We start from the raw sequence: 6,924 nt of genomic DNA, 5'->3' as shown, positions 1-6,924 counted from the left end.
GTTCGGTCCAAGGTATCATGGACCGAATCCTAACCTTATATTTTTCGGTCCGGTCCGGACCAGACCAAATCGATCGGTCCGGTCTGTTTTTCCAGTCCGGACCGACCGTTTTACAGCCCTAAATACCACTGTCCAGCAAAACACGTTTCTCCTTCAACAACCGATCCCATGGATTTAAGTTGCTTTGATTCTATTTAGGTTTTTCAGGTTTCAGAAAATGCCTGCTTTTGGATATATTTACAAGATTGCCATTAAAGCCCATGGATTTAACTCGTGCTGGGCGTGGTTTGATATTTTTCCGAAACATCATTTTTACAGAAAATATATTTAAAGGATTATTTATATAATTCTTATTTTGAAAGCTTTAGTTATTCTGCTATTTACTTTAACATACGTAACCATTTGTTTTGGGAACGTCATTTTGCAATAAGCAACTTATAAATTAAAGATGCATGAAAGCATAATATGTCCTGAAACTTGTTACTTTTCCTCATATGCCATTCAGAAATTGAGATATGCAATTCAAAAATTAATATATTTGAAAATATTTGAAATACTTTTTCTCATATGGATATTTTTATAAAATAATGTTACTTTTATAAATTATTTTATAAAAATTCCGTTCATTTAAAACATGATTATAAAAAAGGTTGTATGAGTATCATTTTCTTTACCATATATAGAAAAAAAAAATATTTATTGTATCTACTTCATGTTAATTGGGAGTTGGAGATGCAAGGTGTGAATTTTTTATATGTGCAGATATACTTTATTTGTTAGAAGAGAACATTCGTATAAGAGAGAATATGGCTTGGAAAAGGTGAGATGATATATTACAGCACGAGTATGAAATTTGAAAAATGGAAGATAAAGTGAGAGAGATAGCGACAAATCTAAAAAAAGAAAAGCGAAAATACTGTCAATCGACACTGCACCTACGCTCAACTCTTTAAGGATCACCACATTCAACTAATATAGATGATGCAAATGCTTTTATACAAGGAGGGAAAAAAACTAAACCCGAAAAACTCAATGACACAATATATATCTTTATACCATTAGTTTTAACAATCTAGTGTTCCTCTTCTTGGTTTTCTCATCCCATAGTTTTAGCATGATGCATGCATAGATGATTAAGTTCCAAACTAGATCATTTTGTTTTACTTTAATATGGTATTTGTCCACATTAATGGTCTTATTCTTAGGTATTTGTGCACATGTGAATGGGCTGTCATGCTTATAAATACATATGTAAATATTATCTATGGTTTGTCATGCTCACAAATACATAGACAAGCATGTGAATGGGCTGTCATGCTTGTTTATGGTTTTCTGAACTAATTCTGTTATGTAACTCCTTATAATTTCTTGAGGTTGGATATGTTATTGTTGCATATTGTTCGAAAATCTTTTGCTCGATATAGTTGCATAACTCTACTTGTAATATGCTTTTTTTAACCACTGGTACAGCTCTCCCTGTGTAGAAAATTTTCTTGTTGGGGGTGGTTATGGATCTCTACTGAGGTGTGCATTCATCGACTTTCTATCTGTATTAACTCTAGAATTCAGTTGCAATTGCTTTACATGGTTCTATGATTCATATATCCAGATATCAACAACTCTATCATCTAATGTTTGGCAACTTACTAGTATTACAAATAAAACAGATAGCAACAGCTCATTTGCAAATTCTTCAAACTTTTCACTTATGAATAAAATGGTAGATGATGTTGCTCTTTAATCACTTCAATATATCTGCTAATATTTTGTTTTTGAGTGTCTGTTGAGCTTTGTTGTGTGGACCATTAGTTAACATGAATCGTCAGCATCAAGTTGAGTTATCTCAAAGTGAAGATCCTAGGATTTGTGCACTTTTGCCTATACTGATATCTCCTTGGTTGTTCAGAATGAAGGATTGCCATAATTGGCTCCTCTCCTGCTGAATTAATGGTCATGATAGACTAGAATCCACCTTTGAACCCCTAGGGGTTGGCTCAGGTGGTAAAAGCCTTGGGTTTGGGATTCTTGCTTGTTATCGTGGAGAAAGAAAACTTATGAGCACCATTATTTTATTTTCAGTGGGACTACCAACTCATTGTGATGCTCTGTTTGTCTTCTCTTTCTTTTCTTTTTAAGTCTTAATTGCTTTATATATATTTATATAAATTCAACTAATTGATTTATGCTATTATATTTAATATAGTGTCTAGACCTTGGACTGATACTCACCATGAAACTTTAGCTTTAGTGTGGCCTCAAAAGTGATAGTTAGATGTCCTTTTTTTAGTTACTTATCACTTAAAAGGCTTGGTTGTTATAGTTACCCTGGACAATTTTTTTTTCATGTTTCAGTTCTAATTGTACCTTGAACATTGGGTGTTGTGTGATGTAGAAATACTGGAGCTTTAAACACTAAATCACCCAATTGAACAAAATAGGGAGGCAGTCTTCACATTAGTCTCATAGAAAGCATATCTTTCATCATTTTTACTCTTAAATGATGTCACCGGCTTTATTTTTTATCATATTTTAACAATTTCAACAATCTAGTGGTCATTTTTTGTTAGTTGAAGTTGCTAGTGTCAGAAACTTACATGCTGCCAGAATTTTTTAATACACACTATGTCAGAAACGTTTGTTATTTGAGAAGTTCATCTTAGTTAATTTGATTTTCATAGCTTTCTTTTGTGCCATAAGTTGTATAAATTTATGTTCTTATGGAGGGGATAATTGAAATCTTGTTCAACATGTCAAAGAGCATAACTGCAACTTATAGCAGACAGAGTTAGGACTTGTATTTAGCTGTTCGATTAACAGAACTTTGGAGCAGTTTTAGGAAACTTGATTTTGGCTTTCTTTGCACAAGATGGATATGCTGATCACAATCTCTAAACGAGTAACCATATAAACTAATTTTCTGCAAATAGGCCATCAATACAAGTTGCAGTCGAGGCGTGATTTCAACTTCAAAATTCCAAATAACGTGGTCTTCATCCGATATTTGAATTCTAAGATCTTCAAATTTTCAGGTTCTTCAAATATTAATTCCATTTATATGCTCAAATAGCACATTTGTTGATAAATTTGATTTCTTATGTGAGCTTTAACCATATTCTTGTAGATAAATCTTACGTACAAGAAAAGGGGGCTTTTGTCCTGACATAAAATAGCCGGAAAATGTTTAAAAATCGCCGCAAATAAATATTTCCAAAGAATTTTATGTGTCACGACACAGCCGTTGTAAAAGTTTCCCAAAAATTGTTGTTGAAGAGATTTTTTTAAAATTTTGAAAATAATTGCTCATTGCGGCAATATTTCTCACAGGAAATATTATTTACGGCGATTGATTTATGTGGGAAAAGATTATTACCGTCAATATGTATTGTGGGAAATAGATATTTGCGACAGAAGGATATCACTGCAAAATGTCCTTTAAAAATTTTAAAAAAAAATTGTAAAATACGAGAACACATGTACAGCTCTCTCATTAATCCAAATACAATCCCAAACCACAAAATTTATCATGAGTAAGACCACACCTTTTAGCATGCTCCACTAGTGCCAGAGCCCATAATGCTTCAAGGGCATACATCCAACACCTTTGATCTATTCCAGATATGATCAAGTGGAACATGTGCACTTGTGTGTATATGTGTGGTTTCCTAAAATCATCTATAAACATGCTGGAATTAAACAAGTAATCCAAGACACTTAACTAGAATTATCTCAAAATGTTTGCCAGAGTTCCCCACCACAAAGATCTGTTCAACCTTGGTGATCTCATATCTCAACTTGAGAAATACCTGCAGGCAAATCGAGAGAAGGAAAACACAAGAATAAAGTCAATAGAGGAGTTTTGAAGACTTAATTAATATTGACAATGATATTACGAGATAAGAAAATTAAGAAAAGGGGGGAGTGAAGGGGAAGGAGTCAGGCTTTGGTTATAAGAAAATCAAATTGATGAAAGTAATGATTAAAAAATGTTATATGAATGGATTAGATATGAATTCCATCCCCAGACTGTGATTCACATAAGGGAAAATCAACAATCAAGCTAACACAATACTAAAATAAAACATTATGCATATTTATGGTTTGTAGTACACACATGCCATAGACAGAAACATGGCACAAAAAATCAAGGAACTCACCCACTGGTAACTATGGAAGCAGAGAACCCAGCTAGAACTGATCGCACATAGTTCTTTAACATTTAAACCTTTATTTTCCTAGGAAAAAGAAAATAAACTGCTTAATACCTAATTTTCTTCAAAACATTTCTGGATTAACTATAGTAATATTACTGATACTAACAGTATCTAATAGCTCTGAGATACATAGCTACATGCATACCTATATTCCCTTTTCATTTACATAAGAAACTTAAACTTAGCTTAGAAATAGCATAATAAAACAAACTTAAACTTAGCTTAGAGCTAGCATAATAAAACTACTAACTCTTAGTGCATTCTCTTCCACATGGCCTTAACCTCCAATTGGTTCCTTATTTAAACTTTCTCCACTTAGACTAGTCGTTGTCCAATTAATCTCCTTCAATTATTTCCCCGCATGCTTCTTCATGACATCTCTAATTGTACAAACTTACCCTTCTAGGTATTCATAATATCCATTTCATTTAACACATCATCGTTCAATTCTTGAAGCAAAACCATTTTCTTAAACCCCAAGCCTAGACAATGAACGTAAAGGCCTAACATCATTTCTAACCAATAAAGTGAGCTTCTATGCTTCACTTTAATCTCCGACCATTACTCACAAGCCTATAAGTAAATCCCAACCAGCATCACTTCATTATTTAGTACCGATTCGTATCATTCCACTCCAATCTTCCATATACACAATTTAAATTCATAAAAGATACTAACATACTTATTGCGCATATACATCAATGCAACACAATTACAATTCACAAAGACTAATAAGCTTCTTTCACACAAACACGCATACTCCATAACAAATTCTCAATCCATACATCACTTCCAAATAATTTATCGTAACCGACATATTTATACAAAAATCTGTCCAATGAATACCACAAAGACCAATATACATGCTATTCATTTATCACTTGAGCCCAACCTCAATCCATCAAACAATCCATTCTTCATGCATAGCACACCCAACACAATCAAATCTGTCCAATTCTTGGACTTCATGGTCCTCATGTACATTCAAATTCATAAACCATTGCATTTAAATAAAATCTTACCAACTCTTCAACTAAATAAATATGCGCCCATAAACTAAACCCATTACACAAATTATAATCATATAAACCTCATATTACTTTCAAAATGCATAAAATCTGTCCATCCAACACTTACAAATACTTTACTCAATTTATAAGTCTCTTGGCAATACATACAAGACACATACTCAATACAAAGTCCAACTAAACTCCACATAGAACAATCAACACAACCCCATACTTCACAATCTCTATGCTTCACTTACAACTCCATTTCAATCCCAACCCCCACAATCATTATATTCAATCAATATGCCAATTAACAATAAATAGAACACACATATTCAATTCATCATCCATTTAAACTCAATGTACACAAAGCCAAATAATCACGTACCTTCACAAATCTCAATCGATACTATAATCATGCTTTACAATTTCCCAACCTCCACAATCCCAACCGAGCATACATCTGTACCATACCCCTTTATCACTTAACTCAACATACACTAAACCAACACAATCATATGGCTCCACAATATCCCAACCTTTAGATCACTTTTCTTAGTTCATTGAAACCAACACATTTAATATATAAATCTGCTCATATCGTTTATGCACCAACACCAAACACAATCATAAAGATTTATAAGCTTCATTCATGGCTCAATACAATTTAATAAAGTGTGCTTATTAATCTAAGAGATAGAGAAATAGGGGTAATACAAAAAATCTAGGGGCTGAGAATGTCTCGGGTGGTTGTTGATGGTGAAGCTGCCCGTAGGCTTGAGACAAGAAAAGCAGCTGCTACCGTGCTAGATGGAGGGAATGTCTGGGTCATGGAGGCTCTTTGTGACTGCAATGGCGTGGAGGAAATAATGATAAATCTGTGGCTTTGCCTTTGCTGTCTTGGTTGAACACGGAGGAGCCACCCTGTGTGGTGGTCAGCACTTTTTGTGCAACTAGAGGTGCTGCGAGTAGAGGAGAACGTGAAGGAGAGGGAGAAGTCGAAGAGAGAGAGAGAGAGAGTGACAGTGCGAAAAAGAGGCGGAGGAGAGGACTTACCGATGGCTCACGGAGATTGAATGATGGCGGCCTGTTTGGTTGCTGGTGGCGACAAGGGCTGTCAGGGGTAGAAATCGAGAAGAGAAGAAGATAGGCAACGTCGAGGGAGTGAGGGGCCGAGGGAGAGGAGGGAGTTGGTTGGTCGGCGACGTGCAACGATTCTGTTCACGGTGGCTCGTGGTGGTTGGCGGTTGGGCGCAGGCAAGGGTGAGAGAGGTAGAGATCGGGGAGGGAATGAGACGGCGTGGGTTAGGGGAAGAGAGAAGTGTGGGAGCGAGGAAAATTAGCCTCGTTTGTTTTCATACGTGACAAGAGATGGATTGAGATTAATATGTAAGTTATAATATAATTTTTTATATTATATTTATTTTGAGATTTAAAAAAGAAAAATTATTTATTTTATTTTATATTGAAATGAGTTGAGTTAAGATGATTTGTGGAAAAAATAAGCCTTTAGCTTTTTGAAAAATTAGAGCATTCTTATCTGGTTTTCTATATTTTTAAAATATCTAAAATTTAAAAAATCAACTTAACTTTTTAACAAAATAACCATTCTATTCTTATCCCTAAATTAATTTTTATATATATTTTATCAAAAATAGTTAAAGATATAGTAATAAAATAATATAAATAATAATAAAGAAATA

General features: G+C 34.0%; 1 long non-coding RNA gene across 1 annotated transcript; it reads right to left on the bottom strand.

Annotated features, from left to right (window-relative positions):
• Positions 1–3,460: 3,460 nt before the first annotated feature.
• LOC122276453 lies at positions 3,461–6,537 on the bottom strand. Its single transcript, XR_006228854.1, has 3 exons — positions 6,278–6,537; positions 5,939–6,183; positions 3,461–3,803 (listed from the first exon to the last, which is right to left on the bottom strand). It is a non-coding gene; the product is annotated as an uncharacterized LOC122276453 (long non-coding RNA).
• Positions 6,538–6,924: the final 387 nt, after the last annotated feature.

The sequence above is a fragment of the Carya illinoinensis genome, chromosome 9 (assembly GCF_018687715.1).
Source record: "Carya illinoinensis cultivar Pawnee chromosome 9, C.illinoinensisPawnee_v1, whole genome shotgun sequence".
Taxonomy (NCBI): domain Eukaryota; kingdom Viridiplantae; phylum Streptophyta; class Magnoliopsida; order Fagales; family Juglandaceae; genus Carya; species Carya illinoinensis.
The sequence above is the reverse complement of the archived record's forward strand: the minus strand, read 5'-3'. Positions and strand labels throughout refer to the sequence as shown.